The 13,973-nt window shown below is 36.7% G+C and overlaps 1 protein-coding gene across 7 annotated transcripts in view; it reads right to left on the bottom strand.

The window, feature by feature from the left end:
• The window catches only part of PTPN4 (protein tyrosine phosphatase non-receptor type 4), a 229,992-nt gene that overhangs the window by 125,337 nt on the left and 90,682 nt on the right, over positions 1-13,973 (bottom strand). The window lies entirely within an intron of this gene.

The following is a 13,973-nucleotide window of genomic DNA, read 5'->3' as shown; positions in this document are numbered from 1 at the left end:
CTACATTTCAAAAGATATTAGCTTTTGGATGAAGAAAATCAAAGCAATTAGAATCAGGAAGAAAAGACATAGTTGGAAGAAAAATCTTTGCATCAAAAATTTCTTGACAAAAGTATGATATTAAAGAAATTGAGGAAATTGACAAAAAATATACAAAATGAAAAACCATTCTTCAATATATATGTTCAAAGGGCATACCCATTTTCAAAAGTGAAAACTATTAACTAGAATATGAAAAAATACTGTCACTGATAATGAAATACGCAAATTATAATAACTCAAGCTTCAATTTATACTGATCAAACTGGCACGCAGAGTAACAGATGAAAACAGTGCTGGAGGAGTGATGAGAAGACCTAGACATTAATATGCTGCTGGGAGAGCTGTCAATTCTGATAAACAATTATACTTATGAGAGAAGTTTTTATACTGTTCATTATCCTAAGGAGGTCAAAAACACAAAGAAATGCCCCACACAAATCAAACTATAAATAGCAGCACTTTTTTTATAGTAGTAAAAAAAACTAGCAACTGAGTAGACTACTGGTTAGGAAATGACTCTAGACAAAGTGTGGCATATTGATAGAATTATTATTATAATATAAAAATAGAGACTTTTAAGCACTCTGTTCAGCATTTGGAACCTATGTAACCAGTCCCCTTCCTATCTTTCCAATTTACTCCTCTCCATATACTCTACAATCCAGATACATGAGTCTATTTGCTGTAATAATCAAAACAGTCCATCTCCCAACTGTGTTTTTTGATTGGCTGTCCCCACACACACCCCTCCCCCAGCTTGGAATACATTCCTTCTTCACCTTAACCTTCTAGCTTCCATGCCTTCTTTCAAAACTCACCTCAAATTCTACTTTCTGCAAGAGCTCATCTCCACTTTCTTCCCAAAGCTCCTACTACTAGAATGTTTCTTCTGAGATTACCTTGCAGTGATACTGCTTTTATGTACAATTATACACACACACACATACACACGTTATGTGTTGCCTCTTTCTTTAGAAAGGGAGCTCCTTGCTGTGAGCTGATCCAGCCACTCTGGAGAGCAATTTAGAACTATGCCCAAAGAACTACAGAAATATGCAAACCCTTTGTCCCAGCAATAGCGCTTCAAGGACTGTATCCCCCAAAGAGATCATAAAAATGGGAAAGGGGCCCACATGTACAAAAATGTTTATAGCAGCTCTCTCTGTGGTGGCCAAGAACTGGAAATCCAGGGGAATGTCCATCAATTGAAGAATGGCTGAACAAGTTGTGGAATATTAATGTAATGGCATACTGTTGTGCTACGAGAAATGATAAACAGGAAGACTTCAGAGAGGCCTGGAAGGACTTATATGAACTGATGCTGAGTGAAAGGAGCAGAACCAGGAGAAGTTTGTACACAGCAACAACCACAATGTGCAAGGAATTTTTCTGCTAGACTTAAGTCTTTCACAGCAATTCAAGGACCTAAAATATTCCCAATGAACTCTTGAAGCAAAATGCCTTCCACATCCAGAGAAAGAACTATGGAATTGGATCACAGAATGAAGCAGACCATTTTCTCTTGTGTTATGTTTTGTTTTCATGGTTTCTCTCATTTTAATTCTTCTATGCAACATGACTAAGGTGAAAATGTATTTAATAATAATGTATGTATAGAACCTATATAAGACTGCACTCTGTCTCCAGCAGGGAAGGGAAAAAAAAATCTAAGAAATATGTAAGTGATTGTAGAAAACTGAAAACAAATAAATTAATTTAAAAAAAAAAAGGAGCTCCTTCAGCAGGGATTGCATTTTGGCCCTTTTTTTGGTGTCCCAACTACTTAGCACAATGTCTGGCATATGATGGGAGATTAAAAAATGACTTGTTTTTGTTGTCATTTTCAGTATTTCCCAAAAGCAAGAATACTAGAGAAACACTCTAGTTATCTATCTGTTGTTTCTCCCTCTCACCATGAGGCCAATCTATTTGTCTCATAAAATTCTCTGTTGATGTCCTACAGCTTCTCGTGGTTTATGTTAGTCTATTTACATGTACCATTTGACTTTCTGTAGCCGTCTATGTGTTATTTACCTTCAGTTCTTTGAAAGTTGTGTCTCACTGATGAAAAAAAACTAGTACAATGTTACCATTAATAATAGGTGCCTTCATGTTCTGTGGAAACTTGGGAAGACTCTGTGATCTCCAAAAGCAATCCAGCACGCTACTCTGGGCCCAGCTCACCCACCTTCTGTACCATCTGATACATACAACCAGACAAGCTCTATAGAGTCTCCTTTCAAATATATATTGAAACATAGACAACAGACATTCCTCAAACATTTCTCCTTTCCTATGAGGATGGACAAGCCAAATTCCTTTGAATGATTACATTTCTTCCAGGAGATTCTGCCATCCTTTAGCAGAATAATATAAATTTAAACCATTCAAAAAGGATCCCTCCTTGACCTGGATTCAGAACTGGATATCTTCCATCATAATAGTATCTTGGCTGGTATGCATCTCCTTGTTTTATGCCTTGCCTGATTTTAAATGTCAGGAAGTCAGTGAAGAAGGTTATTCTTCTCATTATTCTAATGAGAATCACAAATAAATCACACATTCTCCAGCTACACAGATTAGAAGGTAATCTCTTCATTTATAGCAAGTCAACAAATGTGCATCAAGTGCCAATAACTATGTGCCAGGCACTGTGTCAAGTAGAGGGGATACAAAGAAAGTTATAAGACAGTCTCAGTTCTCAAGGCACGCACAGTTTAATGAGGGAGACAACATGTAAACAACTATGTACAAACAAGGTACAGATGGGATAAACTGGAGATAATCTCAGCAGAAAGGCACTAAAATTAAGGAGGCAAGGGAAAGGATTCTTTCAGAAGGCAGGACTCTGACAGTTAAAAGAGGCCAGGAAAGGCAAATATTAAGTACTTGTTACCTGCCAGACAATGTGCAAAGCCTCAAAGAGCTTACATTCTAATGGGAGAAGACAAAAAAGCAAAAGGGTAGGGATAGGGGAGAGAAGACAGGCAGGGCACTGAAGACTGCTGTAAGAGCATTATGTGGCCACACCATGTAGTTCAGGGGTTCTTAACCTCTTTTTGGTCGTGGACACCCATAGGCAGTCCAGTGAAACCTAAATACCTTTGTCAAAATAATGTTCTTAAGTGCATAAAATGCAAAAGTTTATGTAAGAAACTAGTTGCATTCAAATAATGTTATCAACATAATAAAAAAAATTCATGGACCTGTGAAATGTATGCAAGATTTCCTATCTAAGGACTTGAATAAGAACCCTTGGTCTAAGGGAAAAATCTGTTGAAACTGGAGTAATCAAAGTAATTTCAAATTCTGCCTCCCACACTAACACAAAGTAATTTAAAAGTTGGCCTCTCACACTTAATAACTGTTGGGAAAAAAAATTCATGGACCTCCAAAATGTTCATAATTCTGGGCCACTTTAATACTCTGGGTCCAGTGTTTCTGGAAAATATGGCAATTCAAAAGACAAGTTTAGTGGCCCTTTAACTGTTTCCCTCAGTTCCTCATCTGTAAAATGAGCTGGAGGAGAAAATGGCAAACCACTCCAGCATTTTTGCCAAGAAAACCCCAAATGGAGTCACAAAGAATTGAACAAAACTGGAATTGAATGAATGACAAAAACAACACAGTTAATATTTCATTAGTGATAAATTGCATAAAACATTTAAATAGGCTTTTAAAGTTCTGGAAGTTCTTTTACATATATTATGTCAGTTAATCTAATCAACAACCTTGAAAGTTTTGAGGAAGGTACATATTTGTCTAAGTAGACCCTGCTTTAAAACATAACCAGAGTAATGAACTTCAGAAATCAGAAGGGGGGGATGTCAGCCAAAACAGCAGGGACTCCACTGGGCTCTACCAAATTCCCCTGAAAACAACTTTTAAGAATGCCTCAAAACAAATTCTGGAGAGGCAGAACCCACGAAAGGATGGGGTGAGAGTGGATTGTACATAATTCAACAATCTGTGTCAGTTCAGATCCTGTCCCAGCAAACCAGCAATAGGTCTTGGGGGCAACTCAATCAACAGTAGCTGTTTATACAGCTCTCAGACCACAGATGGTAATGGGTGGGACAAATGGTGAGATGGAGATTACAAGGATCCCTTTGCTGGCACCAGGGACAGGACTGTTGCATTTCTCTGATCTGGATCTGGTTGGCAGACTTAGGTCTCAGCACACCAGAGCTTGTGATCTAAGGAGCAGAGGGACCCTGTCCACAGTTTCAGGAATAAAAAGTGCTTGTGATCACTCACAGATCAGAGTACAGGCAAGGAGAGTAGTTAATACACCTCTCCTTATATCATATCACCTTGAAAGAACCAAAAACTTTCAGGATCCCAGAATTAGCTCTAAAAACAACTACACAGGGGTGGAACCAAGATGTCAGACTAAAAACAGGTACCTGCTTGAGCTCTTCCCCCAAACCCTTGCAAATACCTGTAAAAAATGACTCTAAACAAATTCTAGAGCTGCAGAACACACTAAGTGAAGGAGCAAAGCAAATCTCTAGCCCAGCATAGGCCAGAAAGTCAACAGGAAGTGCCTGGTGCACTGGGCTGGGAATGGAGCAGAGCACAGTTTGGCATGGGCTACGGAGCTTCTGGAGACTGAATCGCTGGCAGCTGTGGCAGTTTCCGGACTTCTTAACCCACAAATGCCAAAGACAGCATAAAAGGTCAGTGGGAAAACTCTTTTGGACCTGAGTAGGGGAGGGGTGCGGTTCTGCTGGGATCTGGCCACAGCCCTGGGGTACAGGAGGAAGTGGCAACAGTTGCAACAGCAGCAGCTGCAGCAGCCACAGCTTCTGGAGCTCTAGGCCCATAAACAGTAGAGGATGGAGAGGCTGATACAAAACCCCTGAAGCCTGGGACAGTACACCCGCTCTCACTGGTAGCAGAATCCCACCTTGATAAAAGAGTTAGAAAGTCAAGTATTTGGCTGGGAAGATGAACAAACAAAGGGAAAAAAGTCAGACTAAAGAATTTTACTTTGGTGACAAAGAAGATCAAAACATACAACCAGAAGACAACAAAGTCAAAGCTCCTCCATTCAAAGTCTCCAAGAAAAATATGAATTGGTCTGAGGCCATGAAAGAGCTCAAAAAGGATTTTAAAAATCAAGTACGAGAAGTAGGGGAAAAATTGGGAAGAGAAATGAGTGATGTAAGAAAATCATGAAAAATGACTCAATAGCTTACTAAAGAGGCCCAAAAAATACTGAAGAAAATATCACTTTAAAAAAATATAATGACCCAAGTGGAAAAAGAGGTCCAAAAAACCAAGGAAAAGAATGCCTTAAAAAAGCAGGATTGGCCAAATGGAAAAGGAGTCCAAAAGCTCACTGAAGAAAATAATTCCTTCAAAATTAGAATGGAGCAAATGGAAGCTAATGACTTTATGAGAAATTAAGAAATTATAAAACAGAATGCAAAGGATGAAAAAATAGAAGACAATGTGAAACATCTCACTGGAAAAACAACTGACCTGGAAAACAGATCTAAGAGAGATAAATTTAAAAATTATGGGGCCACCTGAAAGCCATTATCAAAAACAAAAAAGAGTCCAGACATCATTTTTCAAGAAATTATCAAGGAAAACTGCCCTGATATTCTATAATCAGAAAGTAAAATAGAAATTGAAAGAATCCACCAAATACCTCCTAAAACAGATCCCAAAAGGAAAACTTCTAGGAATATTGTAGCCAAATTCCACAGTTCCCGTGCCAAGGAGAAAATACTGCAAGCAGTCAGAAAGAAACAATTCAAGTATTGTGGAAATACAATCAGGATAACACAAGATCTAGCACCTTTTACATTAAGGGAATTGAAGGGCTTGGAATATCGTATTCCAGAGGTCAGAGGAGCTGGATAAAAACCAAGAATCACCTATCCAGCAAAACTGAGTATCATACTCCAGGGGGAAAAAAATGGACATCAATGAAATAGAGAACTTTCAAGCATTCTTTATGAAAAGACCAGAGCTGAACAAAAAAACCTGATTATCAAATACAAGAAACAAGAGAAGCATAAAAAGGTAAACAGAGAAGAGAAATCACAAGAGACTTATTAAAGTTGACCTGTTTACATTCCTACATGGAAAGATGATATTTGTAACTCATAAGACCTTGCTTAGTATCAGGGTAGTTGAAGGAAATGTAGACAGATTGACAGACAGACAGACAGATAGATAGATGGTGCAGGGTGAGCTGAATATTTGGGGATGACGCCTAAAAAATAAAATTAAGAAAAAAAATAAGATTAAGGGGTGAGAGAGAAACATATTGGGAGGAGAAAGGGAGAGACAGAATAGGATAAACTATTTCACATAAAAGAGGCAAGAAAAAGGTTTCACAATGGAGGGGGAAGATGGGGGAGGTAAGAGGGAATGAGTGAACCTTACTTTCATCAGATTTGGCTTAAGGAAGGAATAATATACACACTCAATTGGGTATCTTACCCTACAGAAAAGGGGTAAGGGGATAAGGGTGAAGGGATGATAGAAGGGAGTGCAGACTGGGAAGGGGGTAGTCAGAAGCAAATACCTTTTTTTTTTTTAAATTTATTTATTTATTTAACTTTTAACATTCATTTTCACAGAATTTTTGGGCTCCAAATTTTCTCCCCCCTTGTCCCCTCCCCCCACCCCAAAACACCGAGCATTCCAATTGCCCCCATCACCACTCCGCTCTCTCCTCCATCATTCCTCTCTGCCCTTGTCTCCATCCTCTCCTCTGTCCTGTTGGGCCAAATAACTTTCTATACCCCTTTACCTGTATTTCTTATTTCCTAGCGGCAAGAACAGTACTCGACAGTTATTCCTAAAACTTTGAGTTCCAACTTCTTTTCCTCCCTCCCTCCCCATCCCCTCCCTTTGGAAGGCAAGCAATTCAATATAGGCCAAATCTGTGTAGTTTAGAAGCAAATACTTTTGAAAAGGGACAGGGTCAAAGTTGAAAACAGAATTAATGGAGGTGGGATAGGATGGAGGGAGATAGTCTTTCACAACATGACTATTATAGAAGTGTTTTGCACAATTACACATGTATAACCTATATTGAATTACTTATCTTCTCAATGAGAATGGGTGGGGAGGAAAGAAAGAAGAGAATTTAGAACTCAAAATTTTAAAAAACAAATGTTAAAAATTATTTTAATATGCAACTGAGAAATAAGATATATAGGCAATGGGGTACAGAAATCTATTTTGCTCTACAAGAAAGTAAGGGGGAAGGGGATGGGGGAGCTAGAAGGGAAGACAGACTGAGGGAGGGGGTAATCAGAATGCATGTCATCTTGGAATGGGGGGGAAGGGAGAGAGGGAGAGAAAATTTGGAATTCAAAATCTTGTTTAAATGAATGTTTAAAAATAAAAATAAATCAATTAAATAAAAATTTAAAAATAAATATAATAATTCAACATGTTGGAAAAAAACACAGCTGCACAAAAAACTTGAAGTTTGGCATAGTGCCTTTGCCACCCCAGAAACAGAGTCCCACTTTAGCAGAGTTAAAAGAAAGAGGCTACAAAAATGAGCAAACAACAAAAAAAGATTCTGACAACAGAAAGTTACTATGATGACAGGGAAGTTCAAGACACAAATACAGAAGAAACAAAGTCAAAACTGCAATATCAAAAGCCTCAAAGACAAATGCGAATTGTCCTTAGACCTTAAAAGAAATCCTGGAAGAACTCCAAAAGAATTTAAAAAATCAAATAAGAGAAGTAGAGGAAAAACTGGGAAAAGAACAGAGTGATGCAAGAAGATCATGAAAAATTAGTCAACAGCTTGGTAAAGGAGACACAAAAATTACTTAAGAAAATAACATCTTAAAAAACAGAATAGGTCAAATGGTAAAAGAGGCAGAAAAATCCAATGAAGAAAAGAACACCTTAAAAAGCAGAACTGGCCAAATGGAAAAAGCCAGAGAAAATTCACTGAAGAAAAGAACTCCTAAAAAAAAAAAAAAGTATAACTGACCAATTGGAAAAGGAAGTACAAAAGTTTACTGAAGAAAATAACCACATGTACAAAATATTTATAGCAGCTCTTTTTGTGGTGGCAAAGAATTGGAAATTGAGGGGATGCCCATAAGTTGGGGAATGGCTGAACAAGATGTGGTATAGGAATGTAATGGAATACTACTATAAGAAATGATGAGCAGGCAGACTTCAGAAAAACCTCGAAAGACTTATGTGAACTGATGCTGAGTGAGGGGAGCAGAATCAGGAGAATATTACAGTCACATTGTGTGATGACTAACTTTGATAGACTTGGTTCTTCTCAGCAATGCAAGGTTCTAAGACAACTCCAAAAGACGCATGATGGAAAATGCCATCTAATCCAGAGAAAGAACTATAGAGTCCGAAAGCAGACTGAAGCATACTATTTGCTCTCTCTCTTTTTTGTTTTGTTTCTTCTTTCTTGTAGTGCATTCCATTGGTTCAAATTTTTCTTTGCAATATGACTAATGTGAAAATCATTTAATGTGAATGTATATATAGAGAGAGACTATATCAGACTACATGATGTTTTGGGAAGGGGAATAGGGTAAAGGGGAAGGAGGGTGAGAAAATTTGGAACTCAAAAGCTTGGGAAACTGAATGCTGTAAACTAAAAAATAATTTTTTTTAAAAAGAAAGAAAATAAATCCTTAAAAAAAATTGGGCAAAGATAAATTAATGACTCCATGAGGCATCAAGAAGCAATAAAGCAAAATCAAAAGAATGAAAAAAATAGAGGAAAATGTGAAATATCTCATTGGAAAAGTAACTGGCCTAGAAACTAGATCAAGAGAGATAATTTAAGAATTAATGAAATACTTGAAAGCCATCATTTTAAAAAAAAGGATCCTAGACATCATCCTTTCGGACATTAACAAGGAAAACTGGCCTGATATTCTAGAACTAGAAGGGAAAATAGAAATTGAAAGAATCTACCTTTCACTTCCTGAAAAAGATTCCACAATGAAAACTCTCAGGAATATTACAACCAAATTTCAGAGCTTCCATGTCAAGGAAAAAATAATGGAAGCAGTCAGAATGAAACACTTCAAGTATCATGGAACTGCAGTTAGGTTAACACAAGATTTACCAGCTTCTACATTAAAGGATCAGAGGACTTAGAATATGAGAATCTAGATGACAAAAAAGTGAGGATTACAAACAAGAATCACCTACCCAGGAAAACTGAGTATAAGACAAGCATAAAAAGGTAAACAGGAAAGAGAAATCCTAAGCGATTCAATAAGATTAAACTGACAGAACTTTCTCATTATTAGAGCAGTTAGGAGTATACATAGAGGGCACAGCACAGGTACAACTTGAATATGATGGAATGATTACCTAAAAAAATATTTTGATGTGGAAAAGAGAAAGGCACTGGGAGGTGAAAGGGAGAAGTAAAAATGGGGTAAATTATCGCACATTAAAGAGACATTAAGAGCTTTTACACGGGTAAATTACTGCACATAAAAGAGGCATGAAACAGCTTTTACACTGGAGCAAAAGATGAGAAAGGTGGGGGGAAGCACATGAACTTAAGTATCACTGGAATTGGTTCAAAGAAGTTATAACATACACAGTTGGTTGCATACAGAAATCTATCTTACCATACAGGAAAAGTAGGAAGGAAAGGGAGAGGTTGATAGAAAGGAAGGTGGATTGGGGGAGGCAGTAGTCAGAAGTAAAACACTTTTGAGGATAAACAATGTAAAAGGAGAGAGAGTAGGGAAAACAGGATGAATGGAAATATACAGTTAGTAATCATAACAGCAAAAAAATTTTGACAGCAAATTTATCTGATAAAGACCTCATCCCTCAAATATATAGGAAAAATTAGTCAAATTTATAAAAATAAGAGCCATTTCTCAATTGATAAGTGGTCAACTGAAATGAACAGGCAGTTTTCTGATGAAGTTATCAAATTTATATTCATATGAAAAAATGCTCTAAATCATACTGATTAAGAAATGTAAATTAAAACAATTCCAAAGTACCACCATAACTATCAGATTGGTTAAAATGACAGAAAAGGAAAATGACAAATGTTGGAGATTTGGGAAAACTGAGACCCTAATGCTCTGTTGGTCAAATTGTATAATGATTCAACCATTTTGTAGAACAATATGAACTCTGCCCATAAGGCTATAAAACCATGCATACCCTTTAATTCATCAATACCACTACCAAGTCTATATCCAAAGAGATAAAAACAAAAAGGAAAAGTACCTATATGTAAAAAGCATTTATAGCAGCTCTCATAATGGTGGCAAAGAGTTGGAAATTAAGGGGATGCCCATCAACTGGGGAATGGCTGGACAATTGTGATATATGATTATGATGGAATACTCCTGTGCTATAAGAAATGATAAGCAGGATACTTTCCAGAAAAACCTGGAAAGACTTATATGAACTGATGCAAAGTGAAGTGAGTAGAACCAGGAGAACAGTGTATACAATAACAGCAATATTATACAATGATCAACTATGACTGAGTTAGCTCTTCTCAGCAATACAATGACCCAAGATAATTCCAAAAGACTCAGGATGGAAAAATACTATCCACATTCAGAAAAAGAAATATAGAGTCTGAATGCAGATCTAAGCAAACTAACTTCACCTTTTTTTTTTGTTCTATTTCTTCTTTCACAACCTGGCTAATGTGGAAATATGCTTACATGACTGACTGCACATGTACAACCTATATCAGACTGTATGCCATGTTGAGGAAGGAGAGAGGGAGAAAAAATTTGTAACTCCAAATTTTATAGAAACGAATGCTGAAAACTATCTTTTCATGTAATTTTAAAAAATAAAATACTATTTTAAAAAAAGCAATGGATGATGATGAAAAACACTATCCATCTCCAGGGAAAGAACAACAAAGTCTAAGTACAGATTGAAGTATACTTTTTTTTAAACTTTATTTTTCTTGGGTTTTTGTTTGTTTTTTGGCTTGTGTTTTCTTTCACAAATGACTAACATGAAATATATTTTGCATGACTACATATATATCATATATCAAATTGCTTGCCTTCTCAATGGGGGAAAGGGAATGAAGAGGTAGTATGTAGACAGAGAATGTGGAACTCAAAAAGTAAAAAAAAACAAATGTTAAAAATTGTTTGTACATGTAATGGGGGAAAATTAAATGTTAATTTTTTAAAAAAGAAATTAGGAAGTGATATAGGACTTATCTTTATAAAATGGCACAAGAGGTACAAAACAGGATTCTTTTGTTTATTTATTTTTTGCTCAGGAGGTCAGCAGTTCCCACAGTGATAAGAAATTTTGTTTACGGACCATCAGAAACAATTTTAAATAAACTATTTTTGTTTATAAATCTTAGAATCACTAAAATAGCCTAACAGTTACTTCAGCTTAAAAGATATAGTGACTTTTTCAACCTAAACATAGAAATACAATATAACTATAATAATACAATATAACAAACACTAGGAGTTTCTTCTAACATTCTTTTGTCAACAATCTACTTGTTTGTTTAAACCTATTTGAAGTTATTACCAATTTAAGATAAAATAAAAATATTTATACATCTTTATCAATATCTAATTGTATCTTCAGTGAATCAAGTGGTAGTTTACAGTGTATCATTAAATGTTTTATAGCAGAAAGGGACCTTAAATATCTAGTCCAGAAGATCTTCAGGGAGCAAAATTAGATTTACTATGAGTCACCCAAACCACCACTGGATAGCTTTCTACTTCAATTCAACAGATATTAAATGTCTATTATGTGGAAGTTACTGCGTTAGAATATAAAAGGGAAAAAGGAAAATTGTTTTGAAGAAGTCTACAGTCTACTGGATTCCAGAGTGGGAAATAAAATGGACATAGATAAATTAATACAAGGTAATATGAGGAGGAATAGAGACTGGGGGGGGGGGGGCAGGAGGGAGTACAACTTTGAAGAAGGACTTCACAGAAAAGTTGGCACTGAAGCTAAGCCACATTAACCATTTCCACATTAGTCAAGGGAAAATAAAAACTGTGAGAGAAGGATGTGCTATCCTCATTGGAAATGATCTATGTAAAGATTTGATGGGGACATCAAATTCAAAGACAGGATATGTCAAATTGAGTGAAAAGTCAAATAAGATGGATGGGGTGTAAACTATAAGAAGGAGAGTAATAGGAAATAAGGCCAAAAAGCTAAGTTAAAAATCAGAATGCAGAAGGCTTTACATGCTAGGCTAAGGAATTTTATCTTAGAAAAAAATAGGAAATTACAGAAAAATATTGAGCAAGAGTGTGTCAAGGTTAGACCTATGCCAGAGGTAAATAATTTTGGCAGCTGTGGGGAGTAAGTATTGGAGAACTGAAGTATGGGGAATAAATTAAGAGAGTGTAGCCATAGTCCAGATGACAAATGATAACTTGAACTAGACTAATGACCATAAGTGGAAAGAAGTAGTCCAATAACATGAAAAAATGTTATGAAGATAGAAATGTCAAGACAACAATTATTCACACCTTTCTCTCTGATTGGATATGGGGTTGAACTAGTATTGAGGATAACTCTTAAGGTTGTCAATCTGGGTAAGTAGTAAGATGGCAGTGCTCTCAAAATAAATGGGACTGTTAGGAGTCAGGTTTAAGGGTGATGAATTTCATTTTTAACACACTGAATTTTAGGCACTTATAATAGGATATCCAGGTGGAAGTATCCAGTAAGCAATGAATGAATGGAATTCAGAAGAGATAAGAATTAGATGTACACAAGGGAACCCACAGAAAAGAGGGTCCATGACTGAGACTTGAGGCAGCCCCAAAGGACCTCTTCCCTTTGACTTGTAAAATCCTCTCACCTGTGGATCTTAATAGCTCCCCTGAGTTTAAGTACCACTTCTTGGAAAGTGGTACTTAATATTATAATGGTAATGTAAATGAGAAAATCTTTTCCATTCATTAATAGGCCCATGTGACCTGCTTAGATCACATGGAAACCTAAATCACAAGTGGTGCCAGGAGTTTGCCGAATGGATGAACAGGAAGGGTGGAGCAGAGCTAGGAGGAAGTTGGTCAGGCTAGTCAGAGCTGGGAAGGACACAGACAGGCAGGCAGGGCTCAGGCTCATAAGTGTTTGTTTGTGGGAAGATCCCAGCTGGGGGCGGGGAGGCTTGGAAAAGGCTTTGCCTTCTGTGGTGATAAGCTGGTCTAAATAAGTCTTCTATATCGGTCTTCTATATGGAGAGTCTGTTATACTTTGCAATTGAGAACTACACCAGCATATTCATAGTCACCACCAGTGCTGTGAATATTGCCTTGGTGATACAAGTATTTTGATCCAGATTTCCAAATCAATATTTATCCATCCCTAGTCTTTATCTTAAACTCTAGTCCTACAGCTGGCTGCACTGGACATTTAGATTGGGATGTCCAATAGGTATTTCAAATTCAGCATATCTCAATAGAACGCATCTTCTCTCACAAATCCACAACTTTTACAAACTTCTTTAATATTTTCAAGGACCCTACGTTTACAACCATAGTGTCATCCTCAATCCCTCATCTTATTCACCCTGCATATCTAATTAGTTAGTAGCCAAATCTTTTCATTGTTCCCTCTAAAACATACCTCAAGTTTATTCCTTTTTCTCATAGTCACAAACCTAGGTCAGGCCCTCAACAATTCTCACCTGTGCCATTATAAAAGCCTCCAAATTAGTGTGTCTGCTCCAATCCACTCTACTCAGCTGCTAAACTGATTTCATAGGATACCCATTCCACTCTGCCCCACTTTTATCTATGTACACTTCTACTATGCCAAAGTGATTTCTGATTCTTCTCCTTTCTTTTCTCTATATGCCCCTGTACTTCTCATTTTTGTCTTCTAAAACCATTAAAACAGATTAATACCACCTACTGTCCTTTTGTCATTTTTATCTTTCTCTATGACCCTTAAAGTTA

This window comes from Notamacropus eugenii, chromosome 5 (genome assembly GCF_028372415.1).
Source record: "Notamacropus eugenii isolate mMacEug1 chromosome 5, mMacEug1.pri_v2, whole genome shotgun sequence".
NCBI classification, from domain to species: domain Eukaryota; kingdom Metazoa; phylum Chordata; class Mammalia; order Diprotodontia; family Macropodidae; genus Notamacropus; species Notamacropus eugenii.
This window is presented reverse-complemented; position numbering and strand designations above follow the sequence as displayed.